This window comes from Ursus americanus, chromosome 16, assembly GCF_024610735.1.
Source record: "Ursus americanus isolate L20-20 chromosome 16, mUrsAme1.1.p, whole genome shotgun sequence".
Taxonomy (NCBI): Eukaryota; Metazoa; Chordata; class Mammalia; order Carnivora; family Ursidae; genus Ursus; species Ursus americanus.
In genome coordinates, this window is record NC_142142.1 from 46819792 (window position 1) to 46839157 (window position 19366).

Sequence of the window (19366 nt, forward strand, 5' to 3'; positions counted from 1 at the left end):
GAGGCTTTCTTTTCTTTCTTTCCCCCTTCCCTTTCGTTTCTTTTTCTTTTCTTTCTTGCGCAGCAGAAGGAAATAATATCCCCTTCCCATCTTGGGGCAGATTCAGGAACGCAACTGAATGAGAAAGTGTTTCTTCACTGGTGTTCCTATCTTGGGTGAAAAATACCTGAAGTTGATCCGTGCGTGTCTATTCTCAACACTGTAATATTTTAAAATGTATCTGCGTTTGTTAAAGTAATTTGTACCGATTGTTCTTCTCCAGAATAAATACCGTATCTCTGGCTGATTGATTGTAATTATGATGAACTTGTCCCCGCACTTGCATGGATGTCTTCTTTGAGAATTTGTGCGCATATTTGCTGCTCCTCAAAGGGAAGGATAGAAGGACTTTGGAAGGAGGGTGTGGTCCGGCTGATTCAGCTACCTCCCCAGCCCATCCCTGACTCCTTCCCTCTGCTCCTCCCTCTCCCCATCTCCCTACCCTGGCTCCGCAAAGCCATCCTGAGCCAACTGTCAACAAAATGGCATTTACCTTTCGTTTCTCTCACTGCCTGTGTTAGACTCCGGCAGGTAGGAGACCACTCCCCACAATCAAATTCATCACATTTGTAATCTCAGCATATTTTCAGACCAAGACAGGGACCAGACTAGTGCACCCACTCCTTAAGCTTCCCTCATCCTGGGATTATTAGCCCAGATAGTAATCACAATAATAATACCGTATTTAGAAACTCACCAGCACATTTCATCTCTGAGAGTCTTACAGATGTTAACTAATTAATCTTCACAACACTCCGTGCAAGAGAGGTAAATATTATTAACCATGATGGGATATACATATGTATATGCGAAGGACAGCAAAATAGTTCACTTATGTATCATGGTTCACTTGATATAGTAACTGGTATTTTTAAAACACCCATCATAGATACAATAATTAGAGATGTGCTTTTGTTAACAAAACCACTACCCACTTCTAGCGTACCCTTGGGTACTAAATAATTACCCACTTTGTGTGGTTATCTAGCTCACTAATTACCCACAGAAATTGGGGTCAGGTGTTAACTGCTTGAAATAAGTATCCTCCAAAGACATCGCTGAGTTGTATAGAGAAAATGATGTGTTCATAGCAAAACTTTCATAACTCATATATTTGTATATCTTTGTAAGCGGAGTGAATACAGATGGGGGCAAATGAGCTTAGCATGTGAAAATCGTGCTGAACTGTTGTTACAAAGGTAGAGAGGTTTAGGAGAGTCTCGGGAAATTTCATCCTCTGTTTACCTTTCCTTTCTGAAGATGAGTGAAAGGACACGGTTCCCATAATCTGGTCTTCATATGCAAGCACACTAAGACAATCGGTGATTCTGGTTAGGAATGATTCATTTCGGCGTTACAGGGAGGCACCCAGTGAGTCAAAGATTTTTTTTTTTTTGACAGCTCCACCCTTTATGATTATTCTAGCATGTTTCTTTTTTTCTCATCAGTCTAGTGCAAACACACTATTAGCCAAATCCGAAAAAGATTCTAACCCAGTCACCAAGCCTGCCAACCATCTCTTTCTCCTTCCCAATAACGACCAAAAAAAAAAAAAAAAAAAAAAGTATTAAAGGGAATCCAACACTATGATTGTAAGTCTTTCTCTTTTTGCCTCAATATGCTCTCCCCTCCCCTCCCCTCCCCTCCTTGTCCCTCCCTTCCCTTCCCTTCCTCTCCTCTCTTCTCCTTTCCCTTCTTCCTCTCTCTGTGTCTCCTCATTTGTGCTTTTCCTTCTCCTTTTCCTTGGCATCCAGCTGTGCTGCAGGTCTCACAGTGAGAGACAAAGCACAGTGTCTGAGTTGAGCACAAAGAAGCTACCTTTAAAAAACATCGACTTGGAGGAAACCTGCTTCCCCAGATACCTCCCTCCCTTCTTTGCTATTTACAGAACCCAGCCTTATCCTTCACACAGCACAGCCTGTTGTCTTCGTGATTCTAGCCCGGAAAATCGGGTGAAGGTGGCAATATACCCACTGTGTGTATAGATAGGTAGAGACCCCGATTTTCGGGAGCTACCTGTTTTCCAGGATCAACGTGTAGCCGAGCTTTGCAAATGCACGCCAACAGACATGACGGGAGACGCTCCCCCTGCCCAACCCAGATGTCTTTCATTTTTATCTTGCGCCACTTTTTTTGTCATCTGAATGATTACTTATCATTATCAAGGGGCTTTAGGCTGATCAATGGAGTGTGTATGTATCTGATGGACATTTGAGGAGAAATTCTTCGGAAAGAAGGACAATGTCTGCAGTGGAAGTAAAGGGTTAGGATGGGCTGCAGTGACTGATGAGTTCATTTCAAAATCCACGGGAACGTAAGTGGTAAATTAGTACATATGGCAAATATAGTCAGCGAGCAAAACCTGCCACTGAAAGGAACGAGATTTCGAGCCTTTTAGTCATCTCACGGCTGAATAGAGTGCGTATTTTAAATATAGATTTGAATCACTGCTCTTTTATCCCTCTCAATGCCGATTTCAAAGAAGTATTTGGGTGCTGTGGACTTTCTGTCCATAAAGAAAACCCACCAAGATTCACAAAATGCACCGCCTGCCCTCCAACATGCTTAGGTGTTTTAAATGCCTGTGGGATGCGGAACAATTAGGCAGAGAACTGCACTGAGGTCTCTCTTCGTCACTCCTTCCTCCTTTTTTTTTTTTTTCCCTCCCTTCTGGAAAACATGATACCTGATCTCTGGGTCTAGCAGGCTGAGGATTTTTCTGTATTTGTATAATACAATGTCTGGCCTTCCCCCTGACCTGCTGGTGTATTTTTGGTCTCATTAGTAGTCAGGGAGATGTCTTAGAGCATCCGGGGCTGCGAGTCAGAATGAGACACTACAACGGAGAGAGGGAGTGAGCGCGAGAGGATATTAGAAGGGAGGCTTGTCTCCAAGATATGGAAGGAAGTGAGAAATGACAGGACCGCAAGCTTTGTATGGAGGAGCCTGGCAGGGCGGGGGAGCGGCGGGGAGAGCCAAGTGGATTCTCAGAAAAGGAGGGAAGCCGTAGAGGAGCTAAAGGTGATTAGAGGGGGATATTGATTCCTTATTCTGCCAGAGATTTAAGCAGGCATGCGAGGAATCTGCACCATGGTTGGCAAAAGGAGACCCGTTGCCTCCTGTAACCAGACACTCGGGCTTTCCAGGAGCCCAGGGAGAGAGCTGAGAAGAAAGGGGGCAGTGTGGTCTAGGAAAATTCAACTTGTCGCTGATTTGTGCCTGATGCTTGCTGTCCGTCAGCAGCCTCCCTTACAATCTTTTTTTCTCTCTCTCCCTTTTTTTCTTGCCTTCTCCTTCTTCACTGGAGCCTAGGGGAGCCAGCAAAGATTAAATGTGCTTTCTCAAAGGCAGCCACTTCATGCTGCTATGTCGAAAGGGCCATTATTATTATTATTTTTAATAGTAAAAGAGAACGGGAGGGAGAGCTTGAGACAGAGAGAGAAGCAAGGTAGGTTGATGACGGACTAGCTTTTCTGGGAGGAAAAGGAAAGTGAGAGAGAAAGGAGAAACCCTGAACTGAACCGGACGATCGTGCCTGAGAAGAACCTACAGAGGTGAGAAAAAAAAAAAAAAGTTGTCTTGAAGATGGGGGGGTGGGGATGCTGAATAGACCTTGTGCAGAGGTAAAGGAGGCATAATTTAGCTGTCTTGCTGGTATGATTCTATTTTGGAAGAGGGGGGAGACGGGGGAAGAGCCTGGAGCTTTAACGGTTTTTAGTTGCATATGGAAATATATACCAAATATTTAGCATTTTTACGAACTGCTGGAGGCCCCTCCAATGCCTTCCTTGCAGGGGCTGCTTTGTCATTCTCTTTGACTAGCCAGCCATCTACCTTGCTTAGGCTGGAATAAAAGAAGAAAAAAAGAAGGAAGGAAGGAAGGAAAGAGAAAGAAAAGAAAAGAAAGAAAGGGAAAGAGAAAGAGAGAAAAGGGGGAAGAAAAATTTTAAAAGAGTCATCTACCCACCCACTTCCCCTCCCTTCCCTTTCGACATTGGAGGCGGCATTGGAGCCCCTGGCACAGAGAAGCTCAGCTTCCAGGCAGACGGGGGAAAAGCGACCCTCTCTCAGGTACAGAACCGGTAGCTTCTGCGAAGATGGAGGGGAATTAGGCTTCTGGTTCCTCTGAAATATTGGCAAAAGGCTCCGAAGGTTTGGCGGCGGGAGTGGGGCGGGGGAGACGGATCTCCCCAGCCTGCACCCACCCCTTCCCACCTCGCCTCCCAAATGACAGCCTGGTGCTGGCTCTGCGTGATTTGGCCTTGGCTTCAGCCAAGCAGCTGATCCAGAGGAAGCCCCCGTTTGCAGGACGGACTGGCCAAGTGCACGCTAAAGAAAAGACGGAAGAAATTTTTTAAAGCAGCTCTGGGGAGGTTTTTCATTCTTTAAAAAAAAGAAAAAGAAAGAAAGAAAGAGAAAGAAAGAAAAAAAGAAAAATTCAAAAAAAAATTTTAACTGCATATTTTCAAAATTTGATCAGTCCCAGCCCCTCCCTGCACTTCCACCAAATTGCCCTTTTTCTTCCTCGTCAAAGCATAAACTACAGAGTTACAGTCTCTAGATTTGGTGTAACGCTTCCTGCCCCCGCCTCCCCTCCCCGCCCCGTTGTCGGTCCTCTATTGAAACACCTCGCCCAGGCTAGAGCACTGCGAGCTCACATTTCCCCCCCTTGCTCGGAATGGTGTTACGGGAGGCTGCAACCCTGCTCCGCTTCCAATGGGTGAGTTTAAAACGCTATTCGTATTTATACTTTCATGGCCTCCAAGCCCTCCTTCTTGGTCTTCTCCTTCCGAAAGCGTGATTTCTATGATTTTGCATGCGGCATGCTTGCCCAGGAGGAAAGAGATGCCTCCTATTTTCCTTATGGTCAGCTGTGCTAGTTGTAAGTTCACGCTTTGAAAGGGTATTTAAGCCTTATTTTAGACCATGGTTTTAAAAACGTCAGCATTTCTGGGTCTATGCATATTATTTTTCATTTTATTAAAACCGTTTTGCCCAAAGCTTCAAAGAGTTTTCTCTGATATACACGCGATTGTATGTTCAGGTATGTATATGCGTCTTCAGAACCTGCGTGTGTGTGTGTGTGTGTGTGTGTACAAATATATTTACATGGAATCAAATTGTGTGACCTAAGGAAGCTTCGAGAGTGAGGGAATACCCTGCCACCTGTTTGTTGCCTTTTAGTCAAGAACCTGGAACAGAAATTGCCTGTCATTCTTGTTTTGCTTTGCTTTGTCTCAAGAAAGAACAATTTATTGCGCTCCTCTCAATCCCTGAGACCCTAACTTGTGATGTTTACGGTTTAAATCCACGGGTTAGGCTCTTGGGAGCTGCGAGTCGTGCCTTGGCATCCTGGAAATTTGGTGGAACTTTTCTCTTTAAAGCAAAAACAAAAGAAAAGAAAGTTTGTCTGAAGTGATTGAGTGCACCTCTGAGGTTTTCATTGTTAGATGGGGTCAGGTGACCAGAAAGTGGCAGCTCCTGGGTTTCTGTTAAAGTAGGTATATATTGTTTTAAGAGCGTGTTGGCTGCTGTGTGTGTGTGTGTATGTGTGTGTGTGTATTATGGGTGCCTGAGGCTTGTGGAACTCATCTACCATGGTCTATTTCTTGAGAGCAACACGCAGTACTATCCGAGCGTAACAAGAACAGCTCAGTACCTGGTGCTTGACCTCAGAACATATCAGCTGAAGTCCCAGCATGCCCCGTGCCTCCAACTTTTAAACTCAACAGTTAATCTTAAATTTGTGTCCAATTAAAATGGGCATGTGGACATGTTATACAGTCAATACTCACATGTATGTATCATATATGGCTAGACAGTGAACACGCAGACACAGATGGGGGCAAACCAATAGTTTGGGCTAAAATATTAATAGGCTAAAAATTCTACTCTTGCTATTCTACACGGAGGATGAAATTTACGGTGTTCGTAAAGATTCTATTTGTATTACTTTGCAAGATTTTGAAAAATGAGAGGAGCAATGTAGCCTCCTTGCTGGGCATCTGTTTTAAAATGTTATACACCATGAGTTTAAAAGTAATAGGGATTGGAAATATATTTTCTAAATATTTAAATGGAAAGAAATAACAACAACACACACATATGCGATTATTGTATCTTTGGGGAGTAATCAGTGCCCATTATTCTTCATTTAAAGATTGAAAAAAAATTATCAGGATTTAAATTCAGTCCAAACAAAGTTATTTGTAACAACGAACTGTACATTTAAAATAATCTTCTCTTAAGGTAATTGTTTACCTAGTTTGTAGTTTTCTGAAAACGTAACTTTTCGTGACAGAATAATTTTAGTGATTCAGATCTCTCTCTCTTAGTTGAAGAACAGAAAACAGTAACTTACCTTTCCTTTGTTGTGAAAAATTCCAACATACAATTTTATTTAAACGGTTTTGGTATCCTTGGGCCAACATTTATCTTCTATTTTTGGAAAATACCTAAATCAGTCCCGACTTTAAATGCTTTCTTCTTTTAAAGACTCTGTATGGGCTGTAACCTCATTTAATACGTGTAGTCGAAGGTTAAGGAAACTGTTCTTTTCCTGTGTGTGTGTTTTTTTAAAGTGTTTATTGCAATTTCAGTCATTGACTCCAAATCGTAGTCAAGAAACCATTTTGTATCAGAAAACTGAATCCAGAAAATGAACTGTGTAACAATTGCACCATGTCTTTTGTTGAAATCTCTTGCGTAGTTGTACTATTTAAATATTACTTTCCAGCCTTTGGTAGCCTGAAAATGCTTCAGAGAAAAGAGTTACTTGATTTCGAAGTCATCCTTTGGTTTCTGTACAATGGATTAATGATTTTTCCCCATCTTAGCGGATGTGTGTGCATAGGTATTTGGAAATTATGGAAAGGGATCTATTTAACTTATGGATCTATATTACTGCAAGATTCATATCAAATATTTGCAAAACATTTGGTGCTTTACTAAGTCAAAATATATCTGCAGTTAATTCTATGAAACTGTATGCATGGGCCAATAAAAACATGCTGGATATCATTCTTCTGCGATTGTAAAGGGTAACAGGATAGTAATTTAATACAAGTGATACAGTTTGTATTCCAAGGCACTCTTTCGGTATTTTTTACGTGTTTTCAAGTGGATTGCTCATGCCCTGAGGTTGCTATCACAACTGATCACACGGGCATTTAGGAGTGCACAACGGCACACAGGATTTTGTATTTCAGCAGGGGACTGCCCCAGTGTAAGGGCAGGTTTCTCAACACCCCTTCTTCCTCACCGAGCCCATCAGCGAAGTTCAGTGAAATGAATAACATAATTGGTGGTTGGTTCAATCACTACCAGTCTAGACTAGCCCAGACGCATCAATTAGAGAGAGCTGTCTTTTAAAGGGGGAGCACAACCGAAACAAGCAGGGCATTATTGATACTGATCTTTAAAAGTGCAAATCCAGCTTGGCAGATAAAAAAAAAAAAAAAATAAGGCGGGGAATTGGGGGGGGCGGTTTGCGTTGCGGGAAGAAAAGAAAAAGACGTGAACTGGAGCTTTCGGACACAGAAGGACAGGAAGCTTGAGAGAAAAGGAGTGGATAATGAGTGCAAGCCAATGCAGCGCCTCCTTGGAACACACAGTTACAATTCAGTTCACAGGGCATACTGGTTCACCATATTTTTAACTAGATTCTCCCCCTCCTCCTTTTTTTTTTTTTATTCCTTCTTCTTCTTCTTCTTCTTCTTCTTCTTCTTTTTTTTTTTTTTGCCTCTGTTTCCAAAGAAGTGCCAGCTCAAAGCCAATGCAGTTGGAAATTTAACAGCTCTAAGAAGCTCTACAGAGAAGAAAGCCAAGTCATACGAACCAGCCAAAACTCCTTTTGCAACATTTTTCCCCAAAAGAAAAACACAGAAGATGTTTACTTTTGAGTCTCTAATTCTACCTTTAAAAAAAAAAAAAATCAGCTGTACTAATGAACAGTACTTGTTTTAAATCCAGCACCTGGGAGCTAATTTTATGGGCAAGACACCTTTAGGTAAACAGTTTTCTGTCGAATACAGTAAAATGATGAAGAACGTAACAAAAGACTTTGGTAATTTGGTGGAGGGGGGGTGATTTTTGATGGAGAAATAACAGATGATTTAGAAAGCGTTAGGAACACATCAAGCCCCAGGGAAAGAAAATGTTTGATTGGTATTAATTAAAACACTGCTAATATATTCTAATAAAATCAAATTTAACATTCTACACTAATCCGCTTGGTATGTCAAAGGAAAAGAAGAGTATTATCTTATTTGCATCTCTGCCATCCAAATGCATTTGCTCATTCAGCAGAATTAATTTTTATCACCAGCCTGTTTAATCTCCTCACAGATTTAGTCAAACTTATTCTTTCAAACTAAAAAGGATCAGGGGAGGGAATCCATGGAAGGTATTGGGAAGACTAGCGACTGTATTTAGCACTGGCTTTATATTTTCCCATACCCTTTTCTCTTCATTTGCTGTAGTGGGGTGTGGAGGAACCCGTGAGACTGCAGGGGGGTGATGGATGGTTAATTTTCGTCTCTTTCTCTTCTACCTACCGGGTTATTTGGCAATTTCAGTTGCCAAATTATTTGAGTGGCATTTATTAACATGACTGATGTTGGTCCGCTGATTAATATCTCATTTATTTCTAATTTCAGAATCTATTTTATGACAAATTCCTGATGCAAAAAAAAAAAGAAAAAAGGGGGGGGCTCTCACGCCCTACACCCATTGCTTCTTCTCAATTATTTGCAACTGTGGTCCCCCTAAGAGAAAGTGGGAGGTGAATGTAAAATTGTATTCACTGAGTTCTTTGTTTCATTTTTTAAGGGAAAATTTCTACAGAAAAAAAATGTATATTTTCTGAAATGGCGAGTTTCGTGCCCTTGATTGTTAAACTCTCACAATGGGTAAAACCGTCCCCAGATGACATCATAGCCAAAATGTTTCTCCTCTCATTAGTCTCTCATGACGATGATATCATATGTAAATATGTGCCCAACACAAAAAATGAATGGGCCAGAAATACCGAGGGCCGCATTTGTGTATTTCAAAAGTGCGGAATTCTGCCCGGTCTCAAGGAGATGGAAACTACCAGACTACAGTCCTGATGATATTGCCTTTTTTGCTCCATTGCCTTTTTCAGTTCTTCAACATAAAAGAGCAATCGCAGTTCGGTTTCACATGTATTGTTCTATAATCCAGGCAATAAATGCTAATTAGTAATGCTCAAGGATCCGACCATTCAGAGTAATTATCATAATTTACTTCTTCCTTGTTAAAGACATTCCTTGCTGATTAAAAAAAAAAAAAATTAAATCGTTTTCCCATTGCACCGTAGTGGAAATGCACTGGAGAGATGTCCAAGGTATAGTAATATCGTTCTGGCAGCCTTCAAAGTCACCCACACGTGCCTCTTAGCTTATTCCAAACGGAATTGCAACTTAATTTCTAAAAAGAGATTCATGTAAATGCATAAAGTTTTGCGTGTGCACCAGGAATGTATGATTTTATTTTACAAACCCCAAGGCTCCTCCTTCCCGGCCCACCCCCTTTCTAAAACCACTTACTGAGCAGAACAAAGGAAACTGCTAACTATAGAGACATCATTAAGTGTGAACAGCAGCAGCGTGATAAAGTATGTGATATGACAACATATTTCATTGCACAAAAGTGCAGATAATTAAATAATTCAATAGTAACCCTGACTAATTAGCAGAAAGATCTTTAAAAGGAGGAATCAAGAAAATGGATCCAATCAACTTGAATAATATGCTCCGTTCTCCAAGATCACAAATATATATTTGGTTATTTGATAATTGATTGATTCATACGGAAAGATGAGGACAAAAGCCTGTTCCTCAAAATGGAGCTTTGATCTGGCATCCTCTTTAGGACAAATTAATCCTATGTTCTAGAAAAGCAGAATTTAATGGAGGGCTCTCTGTTTTCAGTCGAAGGTGTAATCCTCTGTTCGGTTGCACATTTCTCTTTTATCAGGTGTTCTAAAAATTCGTCAACCCCTTCGCTTTTCATATCATTGCCTCAGAATATACGTATGAGGCGTCCCCCACATTTTCTAATGAGGATCGTGTTTAAGTTTGCTTCTTCTTGCTTGAAGCAAATAAGGATCCTATGCACGGAAGGCATAGGATAAATCACCATGCTGAATATTGTATCTGGTGGAATCGCCCCCCTCCCTTGCTTAATCTATCAAGGTAATATTCCCAGTTTCATTGTTCATTGGTCCTTTCGGGGAGAGTTTCAGCTTTTACTTGAGGGTTGTAAGCACATTAGAGGAATAATTCCCTCTGGATACTATACAGAAGGAGCCACCTGCAAAATGTTGATGCTGTTATTGAAATCTCAAGTGGAATCAGCTTTCAAAAAATTAGATATTAGATGCATCCGATATAATTTGCAATGTGTAATTATACTAATGTGCATAGAGTTGTGTGTTGCTTTACATGTTGCCTACTTGAGATTTTTTTTTCCATGGGCATTTCGCATCATTTGAAATGGCTCCTGAGTAGAATGTTCTTAAAATCAGCTTTTAAAAAAAGTCCTTGCTAATTAATATACGAATACAAGGGCTCTACGGTCTGTGTTCTCGTGCAAGAATGAATGAATGCGTGTGACCCAGATATTGGAAAGTAATGATCTCTAAGAGGGTTGTCATTGTGGACACTTGAATTAGTTGTAAAATATTGCCTCCTCTTGACTGATTTAGTCTTCATCCAGACTTTGGACAATTTGTGAAGTAATGGAGAATATTAGAATAGTAAATCTTATTCCTAAGAAATCCATTTCCTTCACTAGGATGAGATAAAATACCAGGGAAATGGCTTGAGGCAGAGATCATTTTAATTTAATCAGAGTGACCAAAATCATAACAGTAATAAACAACTTATTTTCCATCTTTCCCCCATTTTGCACGGCGCGTGAGGATTTACTACAACTCTGCCTTAGGTCATTTACACGCTAACACCAACTTCCCTTTTGGTGTCTCAACATGGTGTTGCGTTGGACGGAAGACCCCTCCCCACCAAGGAGCTGGCCCCCGAAGACCTAGCTATTAAGGAAAAACCCAGGCAGTGAAACAGTGAGTTGATTGGTCAGCCCGGTGCTTGGCACTTGCTGTATGCTCGGTAGGCGAAGGTGCTCTTGATGCAAATTTGGAGAATCATTACCATCAGATCACAGAGGGACCCTGAGCAAGGCTACGCAAGAGTCCCAATTTATGCTTATACGTTTGGGAGACAAAAAGGATTCCAAGGGAGGCTCATGTTGAGATGATACAAGATATTACTCATTCCAGTTAAGTAGGCAGAGGCCCCAAAGAAGGCTGATTTGTTAAACATTTGACTCATAATAGACCCCAAAATACGGTGGTTCATATTTTTATACTGTGTAGTCTGCAAAATTCATTGTAATGCTGGGGCCTATGTTACAAAGGGGGCATTTTGCATGGGCCGTATCCATATAGCACCAAAGCAGTGTATTGCTTTACTTTTCATTTGCTCCTATGTACAAGGACTTTCCATGATTATGCCACCCAAAGGAGTCACCAAAATATTGTGCGGAGCATCCTTCCTTACTCTAATAACATTTTAATTTATTCACAAAGGAGTCTTACACACGTGTCTCAAGAGCTTAGCACCCCCACCTTCCCAATCTATGTTCACAAAATATTGAGGTCTAAAATCTGTAAGATACATTTTTAATTTCTCATCGAGGATCAGTTGTCTCGTGCTTGATCAGAACAAAAAAAATACCTGTTAACAATATGTAATACTGGGTTATTTATTAGGTGTTAGAAAACAAATACACCTGCCGTCTAGAGACCCATCTTCAATGTATCCAAAGTGTTTAGGGCAGATCTGTGGCAGTATATCAGTGAGATGGGGTCATCTATCCCTTTTGCTGTGCCTGACTTCATTGTGCTGGCGTAATGAAAAGGCTGACAATAAAGGCTTTAGTTAAATTAAAATCCACCTGCAAAGTATATTTCATTCATAACAACTTTCATAGAATAAAAGAAACATTAATACAGCTCTCCCCAAATATCCTTATCTGCAGAATGAGTGGGTTGGATTAGTTGGTCTCTAAATGTTTTTACAGCTTTAAGAATTTTTGAAGCTACTCTAAAACAGAAATAGAAGAACAACCCCAGGACCCTCGAATCCAGAGTCCATTTGCACCAACAGTTGTCTTTTAAAGTTATATTTGATTCCACCTCCAGGTGCTTTATTTACTAACATATTTTGCCTTGCTGCTAAAACAGTAAAGGCTGACGTTCATTTTCAGGATGGGCAGCGACAAAAAAGAGGAACAGCTGAAGAATGAACAAAGCTCCACAGTGGGAGAAGGAAATTCTTGATCTGACTTCTAAGCCCATGTCCTTCAGCATTAACACAGAAGAAACCCAGACAAGCACCTGCCTTTCTATTTTAAGACCATATTCTTTGGTCCTTCTGCCTTCATTTAATTTCTTGCAGCGTGGTTTTGTTTTACCCCATTGGGTTGATGCCTTTGAGTTTCACGTTTCCCTTTCCATTCGATTCATCTGAATCATGTTAATATCCCCTTCAAAACCCACAGTAGTCACATTAACACACCACGCTTCCCAAATTAAATCTTTATATGTTCAAAACCTCCTGAAAATTGCCCTGCCCTATTTTCTAAAGCCACTCCAAATGTATAATCTCTCCTTGGGTTAAGCAAGCCTGCTCTTCCTGGCTTCCAAGTCTTTGAAGGAGCTCGTACCCTGCTTTCCTCCCTGCACACTCTGTCTCTCTGCCACTTGTACATTTCAGAAACCTTTCCCTCTCTCTTTCTCTCCCTCCTTCCACCTCCATTCTGTCTTCCTTCTTTCCTTCCTTCCTTCCTTCTTCCATTTCTCCCTTCCTCCCTCCCTTTTGTTCTTTCTTTCCTTCTTTCTTCCACTGGGCACAACGTGTCATGCTCTGAGCCAGGCACCAGAAATACAAAGACAAATACGAGGAACTGACATTAACTCCTAACAATTTCAGTGATTTCATTCGCCTCTGCGTTGCTAAGCACTTCTGTCTCCACAATCATTTGATTTTGCCTTTAGTCTTTAGATTTCTTTGAATTTGTCCTTAGAGTCCTGCGTTCTTTTGTTTTTTCCTACGTGTCCTATTTCAGTAAGTTGCCTGTTGGGTAAACCTGAAGCTTTTCTTACGGAGCGTTTTCTCCCAGAGTGATGAGCGTGGGGTGGTCACACACTCAAGCAGTGCTGTTGCTTGACCGATCCTCCAACGACGTGAACAGTGAGCGAGCCCTACGTCTTTGTGGTGATGCAGCATTCCACGTGTACTTAGAAATAGCATGGCCCCCGAAGCATCCTTACGTGCACTTATTTCTATCAAAGAGTCAATGTGATAACTTTCTGTGACATGTTCTGTTATTTTTTTAGTTGTGTTGATGTTCCTTTCAGCTGGTCCTATAGCCCCCCTCCTCGGGAAGGTCTCCCCAGTGAAAGGACATAAACGGCACTGGACACAGCTGCACTGGGGGACGTTCCAGCCAACTATGAAGTTGAAACAAAGGAAGCGATCACCTGAAGACACCTCTCCTGCTAAGCAGCACCCCCAAATGGTGCGATTTCAGGCACGAGAACTCCCAGAACACGAGGCAAGCTTTTCAAGAAACAGAAAAAACTTCACAGTGACATCTAGATTTCTAAAGAGCCAAGGACTTTCCCTTCCTCGTGTGTATTCCTCTGTTTGTATTTTAATGCAGTGTGACATTCATTTCTAAATTATTTCCCCAGTATGGATATGCTTATTAACGCACCGATTTTTTTAAAATAGAAAATCACACAAATGTATTCATGTTTAAGGAACAAAATTCATGCTATAAGTAGGTTGATTTTTAGACACACACAGTTTGGTCTGAAGAGTGACCTAAAAGAATATAAAGTACTTTTGAAATAACAAGGTAGTCAGAGATAATCCAAAGGCTGAAATAACGGTGGAAACTCATAAGGCAGCCGAGAAATACCACATTGTCCTATCTGACACCAGCCAATGAACTCTTCTATTAATCAAGCAAGATAGGTTCCGGAAGACATGGTCACTGCCTCTAAAGAGTGTAAAACTAGGTCTACAGAGATACATAAACTCTTGAAACGACAGTAACAAATCAGGTCTATAGATGTTAAGACCACAACAAAACAAAATATAAAAACAAGGAGTTCAGAGGAGGTCACCATTATCTGGGCAAAACTAGTCTGTTTAGGGAAGAAAGTTCCCAAAAGAGGAAAATACAAGAGGAATCTTAAGGAATGTTAAAGATTTAGTGGGCACCTGCCTGGCTCAGGTGGTAGAACGTGCAACTCTTAATCTCAGGGTTGTGAGTTTAAGCCCCACGTAGGGCATAGAGCATACTGGAAAAAAAAAAAAAAAGAATATTAAAGATTTAGATAAATGGAAAGGAAAGAGAAAATAGAGTTCTTTAAATGAATGCAATATTGTGAGCAAAGCCATGGAGGAAGGAATCTACGTGAATTTAAGGAATTACGCATATACATGTCTACTTGACATTCAGTGTATGTATACATATACGGTAAGGACTTCACACACACGCTTCCCCTCCCTCACCCTGGGTTCACCTAGGATTATCATCGTATTTCTTTGTCATTAAAGCAAGTGACAGTGCTCGGTGGTAGTATGAGAACTTAGGATTTTTCTGTTAACTTAATACTAATTGGTATTTCTTGAGTTCCTACTGTAGGTTAAGCATTTCACATACGCACTCACTTAAGCCTGCAACTCACGACAACCCTGCAAAGTAAGTATTATGATCCCTGTTTTAAAGATAAGGTTTAACGAGGTCAAGTAACTCGCCAAACTGCCATGTACAGGGTTCACATTCAGAACTGTGATTGCAAAGCTCGCGCTCTGAAGCACTAAGTCACAATATTGTGATCAACGTTGCAATATTACTGCTTGAATATTCCTTGATAGTTTTTTACGGTAAATAAATAGCTATGACATTCACTTTAATGATTTAATTTTTTCGGTGGTCTGCTCACATCACGTTAGAATGATGGAAAGAATTTTCATGATAGAAAATGGAAGGAATTGGGAAATAGAGCTTATCAGCATTGTAGGCTTTTGTTTTGGTTTTTATTGTTCTTTGCCAGACCTTGAGGAAATTGTTCACTGTGTTCTGCATGAAATCTCAAATTCTTGAGAATTCAAAGAGGGGGGCACTTAAAGGTCATCTGTTGCAATGTGCTTTTCTACAGATGACAAATCAAAGTTAGAGCGACTTACGGAAGATCACACATTAGTGTTTGGCAGAGCCAGGCCCAGAAGCCAGGCTGCCCAGTCTCCTCTCAGAGGCTCTTAAACGACTCTGCCCTGCCTAAATGAAGGATGAACTTGCATTTGATCAAGGAAAGCGTTCTCTCTGGGTGATCCGGGAGCACCACACCTAGTAGATTGCTTCAAGTTGGCACCTCAAAGAGCCAAAGGCTTCCCACCTCAACATGAAAAATAGCCAGTTAAGAACTAACATCTTTTGACGCAGAAATTTTCAATGATCCCTCCTCAGAGAACACATAATGGCTCAAGTTCTGCGTATAATGTCTTCAATGATATCCTTAAGTTATTTGGAATTCTTAGCTCACCTAAACAAACCAGATCTTCTAACGAGCATTTTCTTACCCAATTTTATGCACTGTATGTATTTGTAAGTGCTTCTGCATGAATATTTATACATGCCTATTTCGATAGTCCTTATGTTTTTGAAAATATCAATGGTTATTTGCTATTTTAATCCTCACTTATCCATGTAACTAACTCAAGAATACTTCAGCCCTAAAAAGCTAGAATTGAGGAAATCTCACTCTTCTTTACCAGCTCCTTTGCATTTAGTTGGCATTTAGTACTGATTAATAAAGTGGTCAGCTGGATAACACAGAGGTTCAGTACGCAATTCCATCTTGAAGGAGTCAGTGAAGCTGGGTCTACTTAAGGACAAACATCTAGACGTCTGGAAGTACCTGAATATTTGACTGTTGTAAATTTCCACGTAAAAATCTGGCATTGTCCGACATAGATCTCTTTGTGGCTCAGGTTGTCCTGTTTTCAAAACGATGATTATTGGCCACATCTCACACAGTTCTCATTAAGTGAGTTCATAAATAAACAGGTTTTTTTTTTTAAAGAGTAGCCAAGCACAAAATGTGACTTTGTTGACATTTTATGAGATTTCGTCATGTGTCCCTTGAATCCCCAATAAAAGCAATGTTGTATCAACTGTGAGCCTGTGTTGATTTCTTGGAAGAGCGTGCTCTCATAATTTGTTTGTTTTCACTAGGGTATATCAAAGCTAATTTCAGGATGCACGAGGAGCAGTTGATCCGATGTGATGGAAAAAACTTAAATTTGGAGCCCGTTTCTAACAATCCTATATTGGCCCTTCAATAAACAACACTATCATCTGCCCAAGTGAGAAAGCAAGGTGTAGTCCTTGTCTTTTCTCCTGCCACCTGTCAAGGCCAATCAGTCAGGACAATCAATTAGATTTTTCCCTACTGTTTGCAAATATGTCTGCCTCTCTTCGTCCTCTGTGCGCCTATTAAGACAGCCCTCATTTCTCACCTGGACTACTGAGTCATGCCTCCAGTTTTTCCTTCCACACTGCCAAGCAGCAGCCAGGGAAACCTCGCTAAACCACAAACATCATATCATTCCACAGTTTCAAACTTTTCACCGGCTTCCCATTGACCCTGGAATATCGTGACACCTAAAGCCCTTCATATCCTGGATCCTGTCCCCCAGCATCCCTGTCTGGACTCCTCGGGTGCCTGTCTCCCACTGCTTTTCTAGGTTCTCGCCATATGTCTGCCATTTCTTAATGTTCTTTTTACCTTCTGGGCTTTCTCATACACCTAACACTTCTGCTTAGTACTCTTTCTACTACCCTTCCAGACACCATCTCTTATCCTTCAGGTCTCATTCTGGAAGTCACCTCCTCTTGGAAATTTCCACCCCAGTTCATTACTACCCCTACCTAGGATGGGCTTCCTCAAGTAGGAGCTTTCCTAGCATTCTGTGCTTACTTCATATTAGCACTTATCACCCTGATTATGATAATTTATATGCCAGTCTCCTCCATTTGAATGTGAAATTCTAGACCTGCCTTGTTGGATGGGGGCACCACTCGCCGCAAGTGGCTACTGAAATTTAAATTCACTAATATTGAAGTAAATTAAAAATTCGGTTTCTCAGTCGCACTGGCCATCTCTCAAGTGCTCAGTAGTCAGATGTGACTAGTGGCCACCCTGTTGAACAGCACATATATAGAAAATTCTATCACCAATAAAGTTCTATGGGATAATACTGTTCTGAAAGGCAAGTATTCCGTTTTGTTTGTCATTTCATCCCCTAGACTTACAGGCTTTTTAAACTGGATTTTGTCATCTGAACCACAGAGCAAAAAAATTGAGTGACTATTTTTTTTCAATTTTCCCAGGGATGATATATAATGAAAACTATACTATATGCATGGGGAGGAAATTAATTCACTACATGGTAAGATGCCCAGGATAGAGAGATTTAGTTCTAGTATAAAACCTTCACCGAGAAAGTCTACAACGGGCTGTCGTAGTGCATGGTGGAATGTAAGTACTTCCTAACTATCTGCCGAATGAATGAATGACACCTCTGGAGTCTTGGGCGTTTCATTTTATTCATTTTTCACCTAGATGTGTGGAGTCATGTAGGAGACACAACTTTAGATTCCAAAGGGCCTCTTCTCTGGAGGATGTGGTGATACATGATTTTCTCACTTTCATCTGAGGGATAGTTGAATTGTATCAGTGCAATGGCATTACCCATTTGTTCACTTTCCTTCTTGTTTACACTGGCAACCAATAGTAGAGAATTGAGTCACTCTTCGGTGAATAAGATCAAAGTGAAAATGATCAAAGTAGATACGCTATTCGATATGGCCTATTTCTTTTAGGAATTGGCCAAAGTGTACTAAAAATGTTGACCATATCCTGAGCACCTACTGTGTCCCAGACATTATGTTAGGTCCTGAGGATACAGGAAGTAACGAGATGGACACAATTTTTTGTGCTCATAATGAAGCATTCATATTATTTCATTTCCTCTCCTTGCCTTTTACCCAGAGCAGGAGTTCTCGATGTTGGTTACATATTGTTACCACCTGGGGAGTTTAAAAAATATGGATACCTGGGTCTTTCTTCAAAAGGCTCTGATTTAACTGGTGTGGAGTATGGCCTGGGAACTGGAATTCTCTAAAGGCTCCCCGAGTAATTGCAAGGTGCAACCAAAGTTGAGAACTGTTAATTTATGAGGACATAATCTTGGAGTGAGCTCAAAGATTAAGAGCTTTTGGTATTGATAATTGATAGCCTATTCGAATCAAAAAGACAAACTTTAAGAATCACCTACTATATCTACATTCTACTCTTTAGTCCTCAGAATATAAGCTGGTGCATAAGAGTCACTAAGGTGTCCAGGTGGAATAGCCAGTTCATGACTGAGATAAGACCCGACCCCGGGTTTCTGACTCTAACACCATGCTCTTTTTGCCCCACTAAGCCATCTCAGGGAAATAGAAAATATAATTATCCTGAAGGCAAGAGACAACCAAAATACACCGTGGTCATGCTTTTTTAAAGTAATAATTGAATTTGGACCAATTTGAATCCCATGTACTCAAATTTTCTTGCTAATCAAATGTGAGCACTATAAATTTATTTTGTACGATATATATATGTCACTGTAAAAAGAGAGCTCAGGTTCCCAGGGGCCCTAACCACAATCTTACGAATTCAAAAAATCGATATGCGTTATGTTCAACTCCACACATCACTAGGAAGGACATTTTGCCTTTAAACTTGAACTCCTTAACAGCAAAAATGATGGTAGGAGGAGAAAGTAAGAGTGCATTGTGCTCTCCCGTTCTCTGTCCCCACTCACCTTGTTACAGGACATTCTATCCAGTTTAACATTTCACAGCACAGGTAAAAATTTCCAATCTGGCCTCATGAGAAAAGCTGACTCTGAAAAATAACCGCCATTTAAAAACAGTTACCCCTCTTCACAACCACCACTCCCCTTTTGTAGATGCCGCCCGTAGATGAAGAGAATCCGGGAACCAGAGTCCACTCTTCTCTGTCCGTGCAAGGCCACGTGGTGAAAATGCGCCTTTCCCTTTTTTAAGGTATCAGAATAAAACTCATGTTCCCATAGTTCCTTCGAAACATATTTCGGTGTTTGAGAGCCTACACAGTTGGGAAATTCTGTTTTATTTCGATCCC

At 40.9% G+C, this 19366-nt stretch overlaps 1 protein-coding gene across 18 annotated transcripts in view; it reads left to right on the forward strand.

Moving 5' to 3' along the window:
* LOC123792676 (uncharacterized) overlaps window positions 1-16334 on the forward strand; it is a 205638-nt gene extending 189304 nt beyond the window's left edge. For 6 of the 18 annotated variants that reach the window (XM_087868347.1, XM_087868342.1, XM_045798002.2 and 3 more), the window contains one exon: window positions 13499-16334. The gene's annotated coding sequence lies outside the window, so the exon portion shown is untranslated. Of the gene's footprint in view, window positions 1-63; window positions 3594-4039; window positions 4760-7794 lie in introns of all 18 variants that reach the window. The other 12 variants (XM_087868348.1, XM_087868340.1, XM_087868345.1 and 9 more) reach the window with 4 other exon arrangements.
* Window positions 16335-19366: the final 3032 nt, after the last annotated feature.